This window comes from Papio anubis, chromosome 5 (genome assembly GCF_008728515.1).
Source record: "Papio anubis isolate 15944 chromosome 5, Panubis1.0, whole genome shotgun sequence".
Lineage (NCBI taxonomy): Eukaryota > Metazoa > Chordata > Mammalia > Primates > Cercopithecidae > Papio > Papio anubis.
In genome coordinates, this window is record NC_044980.1 from 126363019 (window position 1) to 126384559 (window position 21541).

Consider the following 21541-nt stretch of genomic DNA (forward strand, 5'->3'; position numbering starts at 1 on the left):
TCATCACATATGGTTCACACTGCATCCTGATCTAGGCTGGTAAGTTAAAGACACCGGAGCTCCTTGGAGGCCAGCACCCAGCATGAACTGGCCTAGGGCTGGTCCAGAGCAGACATCCAAGTCAGAAAGAACTGGGTGTTTGAGGGACCTGGCAGTCCACCCCTGCTCACTGCCATAGGCAACAGCTTTGGAGCATCCCTACTTTGGACAATGCGGGGTGGAAGTTGTCACACAGTCACTAGTGCTGAGGCCAGGGCTGCCAAACAATTACACTCCTGCCACATTCCAGGTTTCGTTTGGCTGCCGTCCACATCCAAATAGAGCTGCCTCTCCACATTTGCTTTATATCTCCAGCTTGAGACAGAAATATCCACAGGGAGGAAAAGTCAGACTCAAAATTGTGGGACTCTAGCACTGGCCCATGAAAAGGCAAGGTTATAAGGTACGACTATCTTTTAAGAGAAGGTGGCCGGGCGTGGTGGCTCACGCCTGTAATCCCAGCACTTTAGGAGGCTGAGGCAGGCAGATCATGAGGTCAGGAGATCAAGACCATCCTGGCTAACATGGTGAAATCCTGTCTCTACTAAAAATACAAAAAAATGAGCCAGGCATGGTGGCGGGCACCTGTAGTCCCAGCTACTCGGGAGGCTGAGGCAGGAAAATGGTATGAACCCAGGAGGCGGAGAGCTTGCAGTGAGCCGAGATCGCACCACTGCACTCCAGCCTGGGTGAAGAGCGAGACTCCGCCTAAAAAAAAAAAAAAGACAGAAGGTGTCTGCTTGTTTTAAAAAGCTTCCATAAGCTCCCACTCCTATATCTGTTTCTTCGGTCACTCATCTTTGACATCTGTTGACAAAGCTGAGCTACTGGGGAAAGAGTCTGGGTGGCCAGTAAATACAATCTGAAGGTCACAGTCTCACCATCAGCACCTGCCCCACACTCTGAAGAAGGCAGAGTTGAGTGGAATAGTGCCGCTTCAGCTGCCACCCGGGAGACGACTGTGAGGACTGCGACAGTCACGGCACCCCCTCCGCCACCCCCCAATGGCTTCTGCACTCTTCATCCAGCGGTCTCCCTAAGATGTGTGAAATCTTACAGGGAGGAAGAGCAGGAAAAAAAAATAAATCATGTTCAGGACTAAGAGAGAATAAAAATGTCTTCTCCTTACTGCAACCTGTTTTTCTTGTTTTCTTGAGACGGAGTTTCACTCTTGTAGCCTGGGCTGGAGTGCAGTGGCGCAATCTCGGCTCACTGCAACCTCCGCCTCCTGGGTTCAAGTGATTCTCCTGCCTCAGCCTCCCGAGAAGCTGGGATTAGAGGCATGTGCCACCACGCCCAGTTAATTTTGTATTTTTAGTAGAGATGGGGTTTCTGCATGTTGGTCAGGCTGGTCTCAAACTCCCAACCTCAGGTGATCCACCTGCCTCGGCCTCTCAAAGTACTGGGATTATAGGCATGAGCCACCACGCCCGGCTGCAACCCATTTTTCCAAAAATAAACAAGGTAATTCTTTATTCTCCGTAAGTGATCCTCTTCTGATCACAGAGTCACTTTCCAGAGACTGCAGAAAACAGTTAGTGGATTTTTCGAATTTTCAAAAACCAGCCATAGGAATTTAAGCTAGAACTAGAAAGACGTTGCTTCTTACTCTCATTAATTTTTTCCTACTTACCTACTATCAAACATTGCTCACAGAGTAAACACACAGAGTAAGGTCTACTTTTCTCCCTTTCCATGCCTCCTAGCTCACATAAACTAAAAACAGCAAGATAATCCAAATCTATGCTAGTTAATGTACAGATGTCAACTCCTGGAGGTATGAAATATACAAGCCATAAAATCTGGTATTTAACTTTTGATCTGCTTTGTAATCTAAGATCAATTATGTTTTATGTTTTGGTACTAATGGGTAGCATTAAAATACAATCTATTCATTTCAACTGTGATTTTGGCAAGCACCAAATCAGTTCATAAGAGGATGCACCAAGACTGCTGGTTTCTGGGTTGTGTTTCAGGAAGCCCAAGATCCAAGCCTGGAGCTTGGCCTGGAGTTGCCACTGGTTTTATCTGGTTTGTGTTTATATTTCCTGTAAGAATTTAATTGGAAACAGGGAAACACGTGAACCAGGCCAACTACTGAAATACTCCCGGGCAGCTTGTTTGTAAAGTTGAGCTCGGTCTGCCTACCACTAGCTGTGATTTCATTTGCACTGTGGATGTGTTTTAGATGTCATTTTATACTTACAGTGATTGACAATCCATTACATCTACAGCACCAACAGCCTGGAAATTTACAGCTCAAGTTTTATGACAGTTCAGTTCATAAAATAGAATTAATATTGGGTCTAAATCAATTTTGATTATCTGTCTAATAATCAAATAGAGACTATCTATTTGGATAACACTTATATAGCAATTACGATGTGTCAGGTACTGTTCTAAACACTTCACAGGTATTAACTCATAACCCTCCTTTTTCTACTCCATGATGGGGGCAATGATTATCCCTTAATCAGATGACAGAGGAGATGGGGTCACAGAGAGGTTAAGGACTCTGCCAAGGCCATGTGGCAAACAAGTGGCAAAACTGAGATTCCAAGTCAGGCATGCAGACCCACGACATCTCTTAACTCTCAACTGCTGCTGCCTGTCTTTTTTGTTTTGTTTTGTCCTGCCTGTTTTGTTTTGATAAACAGTTGCTTTTAGTAAAATGGGGAAAATCTAGAGACAGTAAATTAGGAGGCCGTGGCCCCGTGACTCTCCTTTCCTCTGAAAGCTGCCAAGAGCTGCTCTCCTCCTCATGGCTCCGACCAAGGGGAAACAGCCAAGCTGCTCACCCTTAATTCCCACACTTTACCCTGGGATGGGGGCCCCTGGGCAGACTCTCCTCAGTCCTCACTGCTGCTCTATTTATGGGCTAAGAAAAACATATGGTAGAAGGAAGGAAGGGAGGGAGGGAGGGGAACCATGAAAAGATGCACAGAATCCCAGGCAGATGCCCCTCAGCTCACGGAAAGCGCCGGCATCATAAGGCTAGTCACTTTGGAAAAGTAACTCTGTTAACAAATTAATTACTCCTCAATTCAAATTGCCCTACTGACCTTCAGATAGAGGCAAATGCAAGAATCTCACCATTATAGAATTGGGAAGGTGCCATCCATAAGGTCACAAATCTCCCTTTTTAACCTAGAGCTCCTTTTGAGATCAATTTAGATTAATAAGTTTAATTCAATCCTTGCTAAGTCCTAAGTATTAATTATAAATCTACCTAGGATTGTCCATATATAAAGAGCTGAGACTACCTTTTGTTCCAAACAAGTCATAAAGTACACTGACTTGATACTTAAGCCATCTTGTTTGGAAGGGAGGTGTTTTATTGCTTCCCCTGTGGTTTCCTACCTGAGCTTCAACAGACATTCCCCCAGTCAGGAGAATCTGGTGCTAACCTGGCTGCCGCATAGATAGGACACCAGAAGACCAGAAGGTGGACGAATCCACCGGGGTTTGACGACAAATCAGTGGCCAGGCCTAGAATGGAACCCAGGCATCCTGCCCCCGGGGCAACTGTTTGGTTCCTTATATTATCGCACACTTACATCTAGAATGGAAGTTTGCATTCTCTGTTTAGATAGGCAGATTTTGCTTTTCTTAACGCTGAAGGACCTCCACTAGATCGTCTGCCTCCCTGTGAAAACCACAGGATTTTCAGGTGTTCTAAAATAAGCTAATATGTGTGTTATTATTTATCTGTATTTAGAATTACAGAGGTACTACAGGTTAGTATGATGTAACATTCCAAATACTGACTTGTTTTTTTAAAGAAAAGCATGACATAGGAATGCAAATTGTTAGGGAGAAATAGGTATTCATATGAAAATACCAAAATCTGCCCCACCCAGAAAACACACACAGGCATGTAAGCTGTCTTTATTGACCAAGTTCACAGGCCAGAGAGAAGCAATTCCATTAAACTGGCAATGGGTTTAATACAAACTTCTCTTTTTATTCCAGGAACCAGCCGTCTTGGGAAGAGTGGGAATGCTGACCCTCAGAGTTTCGGTGGCATTGTTCATCCATTCTCTCTCTCAGCCTCTCTCCCAGAACTTGGTAACTTTACCAGACTAGCCATTAAAGATTAGCCATATAGAAATGGCTTCTCTTTGTAACCAACAGGACCAGAAATTACAAAGATGAGTTGGCAGAACCAAGCAATGCCACCCAGCCTTGAAGAGAACAGTCAGATTTGTGACCCTGAAGCATCTACATTCTCAGCCTTTCCAGATGAAAAAGTATCTGCCCTACACACACACTGTAGGTAGCATTTTATTCATGGCATGTTGGCAATCGACATATAAAAATCAACTGGGAGCACCAAAACCCTGGAATTCTCTTCTGCATGTCTGCTCAAATTTAAAAGGAAAAAAAAAAGCCACATCAACCTCAACCTGAAACCTGTAAGGCTGTATGGGAACCTCTCAAAGGCTTAGGACCCTAGTTCTGATTTGTGAGTGTTTTAGAAAAAAAGAAAGCAATACAGATTTCCTAAGACAGTCCCCAAAATACCAACCCAGGGAAATTAGGCATGGAAATAAAGCAAGCTAACCTTGCAGCAAGCCATAATGAAGTTAAATTGCATTTCCTATTAATTATCTACTCTATATCATTAGTTAATTCTTTCCCAACACTTGATAAATTAGATGCCTAAATTATTCTACGTGCCATGTATAAATCTATGATATTCCTATTTACTATGAAGTTTAACACAGGCACACATGTGACTTCCAATAACCTTTATCCTTCCAACCTTCAGGTTATACCTCTTAGGTACCACATTCTCTTGACTGCAGTTCTATTTTATTTGAAGTTCCATGCCTTATGTTATGCATTGAGACAGAAAATGTAAAGCAAGATGTGCTCTTGAAATATCTAATTGCATTAAGCTAGGAAGCACATGACTGACCACACATAAGCAACTCAAGAAGGTTGAGTTTGCAGAGAAACACTCAAACAAGGCTTAGGAATTAAGGTAGTTTTATTAAATAATGACTATTTAATGCCAGTCTCTGAATATAGTGTTAAATCAAACAAAAGATCATAACGTGAAGTTCACGTTTAAAAAATCCTACAACCCTTAGTAAAAGGGAAAAACGTCCTCAGTGACTGACTGGTCATGGTGGAAAAATCCAAACTCCTCTTCCCTCACCCACCTCCAGGGCACAGCCAAAAGGATAAAAGTTCTCCTAATACCCAGAAAAACAAGCTGGCCCTTTTCCAGAAGAAAAAGAGCTTTCCTGGAATCAACAAAAATTGAGGATGATCATAAAATTCTAAGAGAGAAAAAAGCACTAGGACAACTCCAACGAGCAATTTTAATACATTACATCAAAGTAGACTATTTTCTTGTGTGAACTTTGGTTCAGTCTGAAGTCTTGGGAGAGGGTGGTGCCTTTTTTCCCCAGGATGGGAAGGAAAAAGCGAACATTCAGCAGAGTATGGCAGAAACGGTCTAGTGACGCTGCAGTGCCCAGTGCCTCCTTTCACAACGCTAAGATGGGAAGCAGACACGTGCCCTGTAGGGCATCTGCTCATGTGTCCGGCTTGAGCTCCTGCCTGAGAGTTGCTGCGGCTCTGGAGACTCAGAAGCCACATCACTCACGCCTCCGACCATTCCCTTCCAAGGTAGACCCCCCACAAGACCACTGCCCAGACCCAGAGCCTATCCTGGGGTCCAGAGGGGCAGCCACAGAAACTGGCACCTGGCCCCCAGGATTAAGAAGACACTATAAAAAAAAAAAAAAAAAAACCTTGGTTTCCCCTAAATTTGGCAGTAGGAAAATAACTTCGGGCTTTCAAGAAGAGTCCTAGTCGCTCCCTGATCTGTCCTTTCCCCTCACAGATTGTGACACAGGCCCATTCCCGGTGAACATTTTGGCTGGCAGTTACTTCACCACCTATTGAAATTCTGTTTACGTTTGGCCCAGAGAACCTGGACGGATGTTTGTATCTCGGGGGCCCCATCTAGTACAATTCCTGGTGCACAGGTTTGCAACAAATTTACGAAGAGAACAGACCAAGCTGCCGGCGCTATTTTTCACTGGCGGAAAGCTCGGCGGAAGCGACACCTAGAGGGGACCGGCGGGCTGTAGACGCGCCATTCATCAGTGTCGGCGGCCCGCGGCCGCGAGCAGGGGCTGCTGGACAGCGCCCCGGCACCCGCTCTCGGGCCGCGACACCGACCTCGCCGGGCACGCCCCCGCTGACCTGCGCACTCCTAATGCACTTGCGGCGCAGCCGGGAGGCTTGCCGCGCTCCGGAAACCGAGAAACCCCACTGCCTCAGCGGCTTTCCGCTCCCGCAAGAGTTGCGGACACAAAGTCCTCAGGTGGCAGGCCTCGGTTTGGCGCCGCTTTGTCGTCTGCTGGGAGCCCCAAAGACTAGCGCCGCGCTAGTCCCCAAACTCGAGGCAACACGCGTCCAAAGCAGAGTGCTATGCCTGCCTCGTCCAGGTCCCTCCCGAAACTCAGAACTCGTCTTTGCTTTGCGGGCGCAAAGAGGGCGAAGATCATCCACAGTGCAAGCTCTCTTAGGACCAAGCCCCCAGCCCGAACGCTGAACGCCCCCAACACACTGCTCCCTAGACACCCTCAAGCGAGTACCCCGGGCCGCTCGCTCTGGGACCGCGGCCGGCTGCGCACAAGCAGCGCCGCAGGCTGCCTGGAGTCGGGTCGTGCACAGATTCCCTCTTCCCCAGCCTCACACTCGGCAGACCCCGGAGTATCCGGGGCCAGGCGAGGCACAGCGGGCCCTTTGGGCTGCAGCGAGGAGACTCAAGTTTCCCCGCAAAGCCGCGGGGAGGAGGTGCTGAGAATGCCTGCCCTGCGCCCAAGCCCAGAGCCAAGGGCACCGGGTCCGGGCCGAGGGGCCGCGCTCGCCTGGCTCCGCCGGGGCCGCTTGGGGTCCTGAGCCCAAGAACGGCGCCTGCAGGGTTTTGGAGCCGGGCGCGAGCTACGGGCTCGGCCCGAGCGCTTCTGCGGGGCGCCCCGCGTGCCAACCGGGTCACTCCGGTCCCCACCGCAGACCCCGGCCACGAGCCTCGGCGTCCCAGCCTCTACCTCGAGTCCTGGCCTCGGCCGGGGTAGCCCTAACGAGCCCTGGCCCGGTGGACCCTTCCCCGCGGGCAAACTTGGCTCTCCCGGTGCGGGCAGTAAGGACAAACAAGCGCCCGCGCCGGGCCCTGCAGCAAGATGCGGGGCCGCGGGCGCCGGGACCCCAGTGGGACGCAGCGGGACCGGCTGGTGGCAGCGCCAGCGGAATGGCATCCTCCCCGCGCCCGCTCCGGAGCTGCGCCCGCGTACCTGAGACGGCCGGGGCCGAGGGGAAGACCAGGTGGCCGGACTCGGGCGGGAGGGAGGGAGCGCCCCGTGGCGGCGGCGGCAACCTGGCCCCGCGTCCTTCGGCTGGTTTCTCGGGCGGTCAGCGGGTTCCGGGCTCGCTGGAGGCTGTTGAGGCTCCAGCTCCCTGAGCCGCCGCTGCCCGCTGCTGTGCCACGGCCGCCGCGGCTGCCCTATTTCTGCCGCCGGGACCGGAGCCCGTGACGTCACCCTCCGGGCCCCGCCTGCCCAATCGCCGCCACCTGTGCGCGCCGCCCGCCCGCCAGCCGGTCAGACCCGCGCGGCGGCCACGGCAGGTGCGCGGAGCAGGCGGGCGCGCACGCGGGGCGCGATGACTCGGGAGCGCTGGGGCCATCTAGGGCCCGGCGGGAGGAGGGCCTGCGTAGCGCTCCTGCCTCTGGCTAGCGTGGAGCTCCGCAAGTGACAGCCCCTCTTCACCTCTACCCGCCTCCAGGCTCCTTTCTGGGCAAGGTTCCCCAAGGCTGTGCTCTCCAGGCGCACGGGGGGGGGTCTCTGAATCTGCGGCCATTGCTCGTGGAGTCCAGGTGGGCCGGTACACCACAGCAGGAGAGCTGTCCCTGGGGACAAAGTGGGTGAAACCCCCCACCGTTGAGACCCAACAACCTGTGAAATAGCAAAGGTTTTCTTCCTCTTTCCTGAATCTTCCCTCTTCCAACTACAGAATCTTAAGACGTTCTGGGCATACAGGGGCAATCCCAAGTGACATTTGCCTACCTGACCTAGCTGGACCCAGAGGGTCCCTTCTCCCTAACAAGACATTTCCCCCTACTGATCCCATCCCCAAGCCTGGGGCTCCCAAACTTTTCTGGGTCCCTCTTTAACATCAGCAGCTTTTGAAATCAGTCTTGGTTCCCGAATGAGCTAGAAACACCTTTGTAACAACTAGGGCCCCATAAATGGTCATACCATAGCCTCAGTCTGGCAGGAAACTTAGGCGGAAGCCCCTACCCAGGCCAGGCTGATGGCCAGGAGCCTTTCTGAGGGCCTGCCTCCTGCTCTGGCTGCGTGGGCACCAGGGGCCTTCCTGGCTTCGGTGAACAGTGTCCTGTCCATGCCTCTGTGATCTCTCCTGGCCTGGGGGAGGTGACAGAGGGGATTTTTCTGAGGATGAAGTTAGTTAAATGTAAGGAAAAGGGGAAGAATAATGGAAGGCTAACATGAAGAAAGAGATATTACATTTGTTTTTTCCTCCCAGATTGTCCTGCTGCTGAACCCCTCCTATGCAGCAGGCACTGTGCTCTTAATAATTGCTAGAGATACAGCAGTGAATAGGCCAGCGTGTTCCCAACATCACACAGTTTTGGTCTGGGGTCCAGTTCTCCTTCTATCACGGCCCAGCTATGTAATGCAGAGCCAATCGTATCTCTGCTGTAGGTATCAGTTTCCCCACTTGTAAAATGAGGGATTGGACAAAACCTGGTTGACTTCCCATGTGGATACCATGATTTTTACTCAGAATGATAAAGGCTACTCCATCCTCAGTGACCCTGGGCCCTAGCCAGTGTGATGCTCTCTGGGATTTGACTATGAATCTTTGCCAAGGCCACCATGACTGAACTTCTGAGGCTGGCTAGGGGCCAGATTCTCCATGGCAGGACTGGGGAAGGGATGGCACTTTTCATCTTGGGAAACAGAAAAGATAAAATGAGTATAAAAGGAAGCAGGGAGGCTGGGCGCGGTGGCTCACGCCTGTAATCCCAACACTTTGGGAGGCTGAGGCGGGTGGATCACGAGGTCAGGAGATCGAGACCATCCTCCTGGGTAACACGGTGAAACCCCGTCTCTACTAAAAATACAAAAAAAAAAAAAAAAAATTAGCCAGGCGTGGTGGTGGGCGCCTGTAGTCCCAGCTACTTGGAGGCTGAGGCAGGAGAATGGCGTGAACCCAGGAGGTGGAGCTTGCAGTGAGCCAAGATCACGCCACTGCACTCCAGCCTGGGTGACAGAGCGAGACTCCATCTCAAAAAAAAAAAAAAAAAAAAGGAAACAGGGAAGTTTGGAAATGTGCTGTGCCTCCCTCTGTGGTCAGGAAGGTACCCCATGGCTTAGAGGCCGGATTCAGCTCTCCTCTCAGACATGAGGTATTTGGAAAAGCAGATTTCTGTTCTCAGCTCTGATCACAAAGTCCCTGAGTCAGCCTAGTGGCCTTATTACATAATCAAAGCAGGACTTTGTGTATTTTTTGTTTTTTAATAACTCAAGGTCATATGTAAATCAGGGCCTATAGATTGACCAAGATCAGAAATAGCTCTGTTTAATGCAGTGAACAGGCACTGAACTTCTACACGCTTCCCAAAGAAGTAGAAGAAACTAGTTGCTGCAAACCAGATGTATGGAATATTCCTTAGAGAGAATGTTAACATCCGAAGTGAGCTGTTTGACTACTGTGCATAAAATAAGAGTGAAATTAAAAGTCACCTTGGAATGAGAAAGGTGAAGTGTGAATGACAAAATAAAACAAGGCTCCAGGGAAGCAGCATCAGATGCCAGTAACCTTGACACCTCTTTGAATTGCTCTGTGCTTTTACCTCTCAGTGTAATTTTTTGTTTAATATTATACCCCAAATTGGAAAATAGGCTAGATTTCACACAGAGAATTTCAAAATTTGCCTGAAACCCGGTTTCGGAACTTGCAAGCATACTGATTCTCAGTAGCCAACTAGGATTCTTGGGGGAAAAAATGGTTAAGTTTTGAATTTCATGTAATTCAATAAGTTTGGAATAGGGGAGCTAAAAGGAAACATAAATTCCAATTGCTGCCCCCAGCCCCACTCTAAGTTATTGGTGAGTGGTTCAGCCAGAGACACATATAAAAATGTTATTAATATACTTTTACAAGATCAAAAAGTTTAAGCAACACAAATATTTTTTACTTTGCCAGTTTAAAATCTTTTTTCTTTTTCTTTTTCTTTTTTTTTTTTTTTTTTTTTTGAGACACAGTCTCGCTCTGTCACCCAGGCTGGAGTGTAAAATCTTTTTTCTATTTCTAATCCTTACCAAAAACACAACAATATGATTTAAAAAACTACTGCCAAATGATGTGTGTCTCTTTTGGTCATTTCAGATTATACCTGCATATCAGGATACTCAGAGATGACACACAGCCATGGGGATCAGGAGGAAGCAAGGCACTTTCTCCAGATGCAACCAAAAGTATCTGCGTCACTAACTGTGGGTCAGCTTACCCTTGGGAGTCCCCACTAGGCTGGTCAAACAGTGCCTAGAAATACCCATTAGAAGCCAGACCAGGAAGTCATGTGAGAAGGTGGGAAAAGGCAGGAAACAGTCTTCCTTGTCTTGCATAATATAACGTTCTGCTGCCTGTTCAAAAAATGTTTTTGTCTTCAAACCAAACCATGCAGTTTACTGAAGAGCCAGCCCTGTGCTTAGGAGAGCCCTGGATGGGAGGCACAAGGATGGGGTCTCTCTCCTGCCTCAGCCTCTACGGCTCAGTGAGCCTGGGAGAGTCATACCTTTCCCAGATCTTGTTTTCTCTTCTTTCAGCTGGGAATTGGGGATGGGTAGGTGGGAGGCAGTCATACTAAATGAAACGTCTAAGACCATTTTCAATTCTAAAGGTCTCTGCCTTTATTTTGCCAGTATTTATAGAAGTTCAGTTATTCTGATCTAAACAGAGCTATGATGTTGAAGTTTTCCTCTAATATTAATGCTTATTTTAAGATGATAATTCATTAATCATCTAGAAATTAAGGGAATGTCGGCAGTAAGTTCAAGATCCTAGACCTAAGACCACACAGACATAGTTGTTTTTAACTTTGATTCAAGGAGAAAAGTAGCTAGCATGGAGATAAGGTATTCATTCAAGGGACAACTGTGATTGGGGAAATTTTTCAAGACAAAGGAGAAGTGGTATAGAGTAGGAATTTTAATGAAGAAGTTGGGATAAATGAGAAGATGCAGTGATGGAAAGGGAATTGTGAATGGTACAAATGGAGGGAGATGAACATAAAACCCTCACCATGGCATTATTACCAAGGCAAATTCCCATCAAACTCCCAGGGGCTGGACTGATGGCAGAAGGGGACCAAGAAAGGTGCTGATAACAGGAGGAAACTGAAGTCTGCTACTCTTAAGAATGTATTGTTTACAAGGGACAATTGGGGATGAGATGTCCAGGCCTACAGCCATGAAGTAGTATACCCTACTGAGCATAGGCAAAAGGGATGAAAGAGGGAACATACTAAGAGGAGAGTGAAGAGAGGGGCCAATTTCCTTTCTTCAAAAGGGACAACATAAATTTTTATCATGACCCTGTTTTCCAACTCACCAGTATAGAATCGTAAATAATGTGAAAATCTAAATCTGTCTATGTATGTATGTATGTATGTATGTATCTATCTATCTATCTATCTATCTATCTGATTTTAAAGGTGAACTGCTACCTTAGGGAGCTTCCATTCTTTTTTTTTTTTTTTTTTTTTTCTCTTCTTTTCTGAGACAGGGTCTTACTCTCTCACCCAGGCTAGAGTCCAGTGGTGGGATCACGGCTCCCTGCAGCCTCAGCCTCCCTGGGCTCAGGTGATCCTCCCACCTTAGCCTCCCAATAGCTGGGACTACAGGCATGCAACCACCACACCCAGCTAATTTTTGTATTTTTTGTAGAGACGGGGTCTCCCTATGTTGCTCAGGCTGGTCTTGAACTCCTGGGCTCAAGCAATCTACCCCGCCTCAGCCTCCCAAAGAGCTGGGATTACAGGCATTAGCTACCTGGCCGGCTGAAGCTTCCATTCTTCTAAATAAGCATTCTATTCAAATGAATATGCAGTGTTATGGTGGGTCACTTCAAGGGCTATGAAGACAACTATCCAACCTTCGGGGGTATAAGATGGTACTGGACTTAGTTGATAGGACACCCTAGATCTAAGCAGCCATTCTGACCTCTTTAACCCTAACCTGGACCAGGGCTTTGGACACTTATTTGCCTTGCTTCCTAGCAAGAGTGACCCTATTAACTGTTCCATGCCATCTCCACAGTCTTAGAGCTAGTTCCCCTCTGCTGTTACTGCCACTACCTCAGATCAAGAAGTCCTGTCTGGCTGGGCACGGTGGCTCAAGGCTGTAATCCCAGCACTGTAGGAGGCCTAGGCGGGCGGATCACAAGGTCAAGAGGTCGAGACCATCCTGGCCAACATGGTGAAACTCCGTCTCTACTAAATATACAAAAAATAGCTGGGCGTGGTGGCACCAGCCTGTAGTCCCAGCTACTTGGGAGGCTGAGGCAGAAGAATTGCTTGAACCTGGGAGGCAGAGGTTGCAGTGAGCCATGTCGTACCGCTGCACTCCAGCCTGGGCGACAGAGTGAGATTCCATCTCAAAAAAATAAATAAATAAATAAAATAGTCCTGCCTGAGGCACCAAATGACAGTGAGAAACTGGCCTCTATGCCTATGCATTTGTCAGACTCAAGACCTGGGGCTCAGGCTTCCCCAGAGACCTCCTGAAGAGGCTACTCAATACAGCACAGTTAATGCCCTGAGGGCTGGACTTTGACCAGTGGGAGACTGGGCACAGGAGGAAACCAGCAAACAAATTCCCCCTTGTTTCCCTGGATGGTCTCCATGGAGATGCAGTGCCCCAAGTCTTCTTTGAAGATACCCTGGAGGCCCAGCACATACACAGCTGCACTTGTTACAAGGCTGTGGCCTGCTCAGCATTCGAGCTTTCTCCTTCCCTGCATCTGCTTCCCTAGGATTATCCTTCTTGTTGATAAAGTGTTTTAGCTTATAAACTTTAGCTCCAGTTCTGTTTTCTAGAGACCCCAGACTGACAGAAGTAACTGGAAGTAAGAGTGGTGACTTTTCAAGATGGCAGAGGACAAAGTTTTTTCACGGGGGTGCTTAGGCAGAGATACGATTAGGTGAGGGGTGACATACGAGAAGGTCTAGCTCGGAGGGCATTTAGGCAGAAGGCCTAGCAGGTGTAAAGAAGGAACTGGCTGATGTAGCTAAGCAGAGGGATCCAGGTGAAGAGTTGCAGAAGAAGGAGAGGGCTAGACAAGGACCAGATCACACAGTGTCCTGACAAATATAGTAGCCCTTCGTTATCCACAGGGATATGTCCCAAGACACTTAGTGGATGCCTGAAATCATGGATAGTACTGCACCTGTATATACTGGTTTTTCCCATACATACATACGTATGATACAGTTTAATTTATAAATTAGGTACAGTAAGAGATTAACAACAATAATTCATAACATAACAATATAATAAAAGCCATGTGAGTATGATATATATTTCTTCCTCTCAAAGTATCTTATTATATGTAATGTTTTAGACCGCAGTTGACTGCAGGTAACTAAACCTGTGGAAAGTGAAAGTGAAACCTCAAATAAGGGGGAACCACTGTAAGGACTCTATATCTGATGTTAGGTGTAAGGAAAGCCATGGGGGTGGGGGATGGAGCAAGAGAATGATAGGATCTATAGTATGTTTTTAACAGATGTCTGTGGCTGCTGTATGAAGAACAAACTGGATAGAGAGGATAGTGACCAGATGCAAGAGATGAAAGCAGGAAAGACCAGATGCTCAGCTGTCGAGAGGTGCAAAGTGATGTCTAACCCATTATCATCATCACTACCATCCAACCAGCACCTAAGGTTTATTGATTGCTAAGTATGCCTTGGACACCAGTCCTAACCCTCTATATGTATTGTTTTGTCTAATTCTCATGACAACTCTGTAAGATCCTTATTGTATAAATTAAGCTCAAAGAAGTACCCAGTTTATCTAAGGCAATTTGGCTGGCAAATGGCAGAGCTAGGATTTGACTCAGAGCCTGTCCTCATAATCATTACACAATTCTGTATCAGTTACACACTGTGTGTGTATATAGCAGCTATCATGTATCTCAGAATTTATGTACTACAAATAGGTGACTGGAGAACCTTCTCTTCTGAATCTATTGGTATATTTAATTAATTGTCCTCATCATGAACCCTTGTCATATAAAATCAAAATTAAACATGTAGTCTAAGAAATTATGGTAGATGTTGTTGATTGGATACTCAAAATATATCTCTCTTCTTTTCTGCATATAGAATGTCAATTCCATTCAAGTTTCTCACCTTCAGCATGGTCTAAGCCAATCATGAAGCTCTTTTCCAGGAACTTGCCAGTGGTGATCAGGGAGCCCAGTTCTGGCTGAGGAGAGGTGAGAGTGTCAGCTGGGGAGACAAAGAGGTACACAGGAAGAGGTGGTACTTCTTTTCCCTCTTGATACTGTCATTAAGTATAAGATACCCCTAGACCCACAGCCACCAAGTTGTGACCCTGCAAATGGCTAAGTTGACTCATGGAGGATGGTGGAACAGGGAAAGAAAAAGAACCTCGGTCCTTAATGAGCTGCTGAAATAACCCATTCTAAAGCTGACCTACCTCAGGATTTATTTTCCTTCCAACTTAAATCAGTTGAGTTGGGTTTTTCTGTTACTCCAAGTAGAAAACACATCAAATGAGAAATAAGTCAAAATGTAAATAAAAACCTGATGCATTATTTGACTGGCTTCAGGTACACAGCATGGGAGGCAAATGCTATTAATATGGGCATCATCCCCACTTTCCACGTGGAGATGTGTTTTGTACATTATTTGCCAAGAACCCCAAGCTGGTCAGAGGTTGAAGTCTCCTGACTCCCACCCAGTGCTGAGACATATGGTAATTTTCCGTTATGGAGAACATTTAATTAACTAGGACCCTCCATTTCCTAATTGCAGTAAATAAAAACAGTGGGCACATCACAACTGACATAAACAGGATGCTTTAAAACTGACAAATGCATGTACACATACCAGCATTGCCTAGCCATATGTGACTTGCATGCCTTTCACTACAACCCTCTTCAAAACATTTTTAAATAGTTTTACCATTTTGGTGTAATATACAACAAAGAAGTGATTTGAAGTTTAAACAAATTATTTCAGAGTATCATATTAAATGGTATCTTCTCAAATTGGCTTTAATGCAATCATTAATAACATTCATGAAATACAGTCATTACAGATAAGTTTCCATTTTGTATCATTTAACAACAAATACATAATATTTCATTTTTATTTAATTAAATGAAATAAAGCATCATTTTCTGATACATACACTAAAAAATGATGTAATATCTAGTTTGGGGACAGAATGTGTATGAAAAAAGTGTTTTAGGACTTAAATCCTTGACAGTGCCTCAAGTATAGGCAAAAAACTGTCTTTTAAGAATTAGTGTCTAAAATTCTGGAATTTCATGCTTTAAAACACTACCGTTTTATTTATATATTTTCTATGTTTTGTTTATAAATGGCAGGAGGGGAAAGATTTCAGGCCACTATTTCCAAGCGCTCTGCAAATAACATGTTGTGGGTGTGGATACAGCCTTTATTCTCAACACATGAAAAACCAAACTGAATATAATTGTCACTCTATTTTTCTCTTTTTAACACTGTTTTTGAAGTATGAAAGACAGCTTGATAGTCTATATATAAGGATTTTTATCAGATGAATGCAATTTACAGATTGGTGAAGGTAATTTTGAACCAAAATTGTAGACTTAAACCATTTTTTGCTCTTAATTAGCTTGTATTTCATCATCAGGTTCCTTATGTTTCTAGTCTTTAAAGACAGCCTATTATGGGCACAAATCAAACATACATGACTAAGAAAAGCACCAATTTAAAATTACAACAGTCTCAAGCATCCCAGTAGTCAGTGATGTTCAACCAAGAGATAAACTGAGTAAAGGAATCATGAGTGTCCTCATCTGCCTTCCTCCACCTAACCACTGGTGTGCTTGCTTATTACATACCAACAGGCTTTCAGTCTCTTATTACAAATGGAAAAAAACTGTAGGTGATCAGGAACTACTTCTACCTGCTGGTGAGATGTAACTAGTACAGCCACTGTGGAAAACAGCGTGGAGATTCCTTAAAGAACTAAAAGTAGAACTACCATTTGATCCAGCTACTGGGTATCTACCCAGAGAAAAATAAGTCAATATTCGAAAAAGATACTTGCACATGCATGTTTATAGCAGCACAATTCACAATTGCAAAATCATGGAACCAACCCAAATGCTCATCAATCAACGAGTGGATAAAGAAACTGTCGTATATATACACGACAGAATACTACTAAGCCGTAAAAAGGAACGAATTAAGAGCATTTGGCGAGACTTGAGGTGGCTCACGCCGCAATCAGCACTTTGGGAGGCCGGCAGTGGATCACAGTCAGGAGATTGAGACCATCCTGGCTAATATGGTGAAACCCCGTCTCTACTAAAAATACAAAAAATGAGCCAGGCATGGTGGCATGCACCTGTAGTCCCAGCTACTCGGGACGCTGAGGCAGGAGAATGGCGTGAACCTGGGAGATGGAGCTTGCAGTGAGCCAAGATCACACCACTGCACTCCAGCCTGAGACTCTGTCTCAAAAAAAAAAAAAAAAAAAGAGCATTTGCAGTGACCTGGATGAGATGGGAGACTACTATTCTAAGTGAAGTAACTCAGGAATGGAAAACCAAACATTGTATGTTCTCACTGATATGTGGGAGCTAAGCTATGAGGATGCAAAGGCATAAGAATGATACAATGGACTTTGAGTACTTAGGGGAAAGAGTTGGGAGGGGGTGAGGGATAAAAGACTACAAATATGGTGCAGTGTGTACTGCTTGGGTGAAGGGTACACCAAAACCTCACAAATCACCACTAAAGAACTTGCTCATATAACCAAATACCACCTGTACCCCAGTAACTTATGGAAAAATAAAATAATAAAAATTTTAAAAAAGCAAATGGAAAAAACCTAATATGTCACTTAGTGATTTTTTGATTTTTTTTAAATTTTGAAATAATTCTAGATTCACATACATTTGTAAGAAATAATACAGAGAGATCTTGTGTACCCTTTACCCAGTTTCCTCCAATGGTAACAACTTGAAAAACCATAGTACAGTATCACAACCAGGTTATTGACATGGATACAAGGAAGATACAGGAAACTCCTGTAACAAGAATTCTTTCTGTGGTCCTTTTATGCCCATCCCACCTCCCTTCCCTCTCTCACTCCCCGGTTAGCCCTAATCTCTGGCAACCTCCATTTTTTTCTCATTTTTATAATTGTGTCATTTTAAGAATGCTAGGTAAAGGGAATCATACAACATGTAACCTTTGGTAGACTGGCTTTCTTTGCTCAGCGTACCTACCTTGAGAATTATACAAGTTGTTTCATGTGTCAATAGTTTACTCCTTTGTATGACTGAGTAGTATTCCATGGTATGGAAGTGCCACATTTGTTTAACCACCTGGCTTTTTCTATTTTTTGGTGATTACAAATAAAGTTGCTATAAATATTTGTGTACAGGTTTTTGTGTGAACATAAATTTTCATTTTTCTGGGATATATGCCCATGAGTACAATTGTTGGCTTGTATGATAGTTGCATGTTTACTTCTTTAAAAAAAGTGGCCAATTTTGAATAAAAATGTTTCATGAAAAAGCCAAAAAAAAAGAACCAGCAAAACTAGTTTTCAGAATAGCTAAACTATTTTAGCTTCCTACTAGTAATGTATGAGTGATTCCATTTCTCTGCATCCTTGCCTGCGTTTGGTGTTGTCATTATTTTTTATTTTAGCCATTCTGACAGGTGTTTGGTTTTAACTTACATTTATTTAATGGCTAAGGATGTTGAACATCTTTTCATGTGCTTATTTGTCATCTGTATATCCTTTTTGGTGAAATATCTCTTCATTCTAATTGCATTGTTTGGTTCTTTTACTGTTGAGTGTTGAGAGTTTTTTATACATTCAAGATGCTAGTTCTTTGTGGATGTGGTTTAGAAATGTTTTCCTCCAGTCTATAGCTTGTTTTTCCAATCTCTTAATGGGATCTTTTGCAGAGCAAAAGTTTTTAATTTTGATGCAGTCAGACTTACATTTTTTCCATTTTGTGGGTCTTGCTTTTGGGGTCAAGTCTAAACCCAAGATCCCAAAGATTTTTCTCTTCTTCTTCTTTTTTTTTTTTTTTGATTTTCAGTAGAGGCAGGTTTCACCATGTTAGCCAGGATGATCTCGATCTCCTGACCTCATTGATCCATAGTCTCAGCCTCTAAAGTGTTGGAGTTAAGCTTGAGCCACCGCGCCCGGCCTTTTCTCCTCTTTTTAAATAAAAGTTTAATCGTTTTACATTTTAGAATTAAGTCTGTCACCCATTTTGAGGGAATTTTTATACAATGTCTGAGACTTAGGACGAGGTTCTTTTTTTTTCCTACAAATGTCCAGCACAATTTGTTGAAAAGGCTATCCACTGACTTATTTTACATCTTTGCCAAAAATCAACTGGATAGAAATTGCAAGGGTCCCTGAATAGCCAAAACAATCTTTTAAAAGAAGAACAAAGTCAAAGGGCTCACACTTCAACACCTACTACAAAGCTGCAGAAATTAAAAGAGTGTGGTACTGGTATAAGGACAGACATATAGACCAATGAAATAGAGTTAAGAGTCCAGAAATACACATCTATGGCCAACTGATTTTCAACAAGGGTTCCAAGACTATACAATGGAGAAAGAACTATCTCTATGACAATTTACCCTAGGATAACTGGATATCCACATGCAAAAGAATGTGTTTAGACCCCTACCTCATACCAAATTTAAAAATTGACTTAAAATTGATCTACAACATAAATATAAGAGCTAAAAACATAAACTCTTGGGGGGAAATCATAGGCGTAAATCTTCATGACCTTAGATTTGGCAATGTATCCTTAGATATAACACAAAAATCATGAGTAACAAATATAAATAAATTTGAGTTTATCAAAATTTAAAAAGTGTTGTGTATCAAAGAACCTTATCAAGGAAATAAAAAGACAACCTACAGAATAAGAGAAAATATTTGCGCATATATCCAATAAGGAATAAGAACTTGCATGACTCAACAACAAAAAAGATGAACAACTCAATTAAAAGCTAGGCAAAGGACTTGAACAAACATTTCTTCAGAGAAGATATACAAATGGCTGAATATTTGCATTAAGGAAATACAAATCAAACCACAATGATATAACACTTCATACCCACTACCAGGAAGGCTACAGTAATACATATTTTTAAAGGAAAATAACAACTGTTGGTGAGGATATGAATCACTAGAAGCCCCATACCTTGCTGATAGAAATGTAAAATTGTTCAGTTGTAGAAGACAGTGTGGCAGGTCCTTAAAAAGTTAAACATAAAATGGTCATATGACCCAGCAATTCCACCCCTAAGTATATGCCCAAAAGAATTGAAAATAAGCACTCAAAAATTTGCACATGAATGTTCACAGCAGGAATACTGACAACAGCTAAAAGGTAAAAACAACTCAAATGTTCATCAGTGAAAGAATAGATAAATGAATTGTAGTATATGCATACAATGAAAAATTATTTAGCCACAAGAGGAATAAAGTACTGATACATGCAACAACATAGCTGAACCTCAAAAACATGTTAAGTGAAAGAAGACATACACAAAATGTCACATATTATATGATCCTTTTAATATGAAATATTCAGAATAGGTAAATCCATAGAAACAGAAAGCAGATTGGTGGTTGAAAGAAGGAATGTAGAGTAACTACTTCCCATAAGCTATGGGGTTTTATTTTGGAGCAATGAAGATGTTTTGAAACTAGCCAGAGGTGATGGTTGCACAACATTGTGAATGTGCTAAATGTTACTGATTTATTCATTTTAAAATGGTTAATTGTATATGAATTTCACTTCCATACAAAAAATACTCAAGCACATTTTTTGGGTTTAATTCTAGGTTCTCTATTCTCTTCCATTGATCTATGTATCTGTTTCTCTAACAACATCACATCGTCTTAATTTCTACAGCTATGTCTTGAAATCAGTGATTCCTTACAATTTTTCTTTTTTTCAAAATTATGTTAGCTATTCTTGATCTTTTATCTTTCTGTATAAATTTTATAATCATCTTGTCTATATCTACAGAAAATCCTATTTTAATTTTGGTGGGAATTTTGTTAAACCTGTATATCAATTTGGGGAGAATTGACATTTTACTATGTTAAGTATGTCTCACCATTTAGTTAGATCTAACTAGATCTCTCTCATTTCTTTCATTACTTTTTAGTAGTTTTCTCTTTATTTCTCTTGGTATATAATTCTTTTTATATTTTATTGTATTCTCTGGTAATATTTCCATTAAGAATGTTTGTATCTATATTCATGAGAGATATAGGTCTTTAGTGGGGCTTTTTGTAGTGTTTTTGTCTAGTTTTAGTATTGGGGTAATACTAGCTTCATAACATGAACTGAGACATATTCCTTCCTCCTCTGTTTTCTGGAAAAGATCATGTAGAATTGGTGTTAGGTCTTCAAACATTTTGTAGAATCCTCCAGTGAAATCATCTGAGCTGAAGATTTTCTTTTGGAGAATTTTTAGTTAGTAATTCAATTTTCCTAATACTTATAGGACTATTCAAATTACCTTAATATTGGAGGAGTTGTGGAAGTTTATGTGTTTTGAAGAATTATTTCATTTAATTTTAGTTGTCAAATTTATATGTGCAGAGTGGTTAATATTACCTTATTCTTTGTTTGATGTCTGAAGAGTCTGTAATATTCCTTGTTTAATTCCTGGTATTGGTAGTCTGTGCCTTCCCCCGTTTTTATTTTTGTCAGACTTTCTTAAGGTTTGGTGTCAAATGTATTGATCTTTAAAAATAACCCTTTGTTTCACTGATTTTTCTCCATTGGGTTTTTGTTTTCAATGTCATCAATTTCTTTTCTCATTTTTATTATTTCTTTAGTTCTGCTTGCTTTGGGTCTATTTTAACCTTCATTTTCTAAGCTCTTGAGTTGTGAGCTTAGATTATTTGAGATAGTTCCATGTATTTTTTTTATATATATATATCTATATATATATGATAGAACTGTAAAATTGTTCAGTCATGGAAGACAGTGTGGCAGATCCTTTAAAAGGTTAAACATAAAATGGTCATATGACCCAGCAATTCCACCCCTAAGTATATGCCCAAAAGAATTGAAAATAAGCACTCAAGGGGGGGTGCAGCAAGATGGCCGAATAGGAACAGCTCCAGTCTCCAACTCCCAGCGC

At 43.4% G+C, this 21541-nt stretch overlaps 1 protein-coding gene across 3 annotated transcripts in view; it reads right to left on the minus strand.

The window, feature by feature from the left end:
• Positions 1-21541, minus strand: part of FSTL4 (follistatin like 4) — a 439124-nt gene that overhangs the window by 408435 nt on the left and 9148 nt on the right. Inside the window, exon 2 of one of the 3 annotated variants that reach the window (XM_017959857.3) lies at positions 14501-14599. The gene's annotated coding sequence lies outside the window, so the exon portion shown is untranslated. Of the gene's footprint in view, positions 1-7355; positions 7633-14500; positions 14600-21541 lie in introns of those variants that run through there. The other 2 variants (XM_009209070.4, XM_003900097.4) reach the window with 2 other exon arrangements.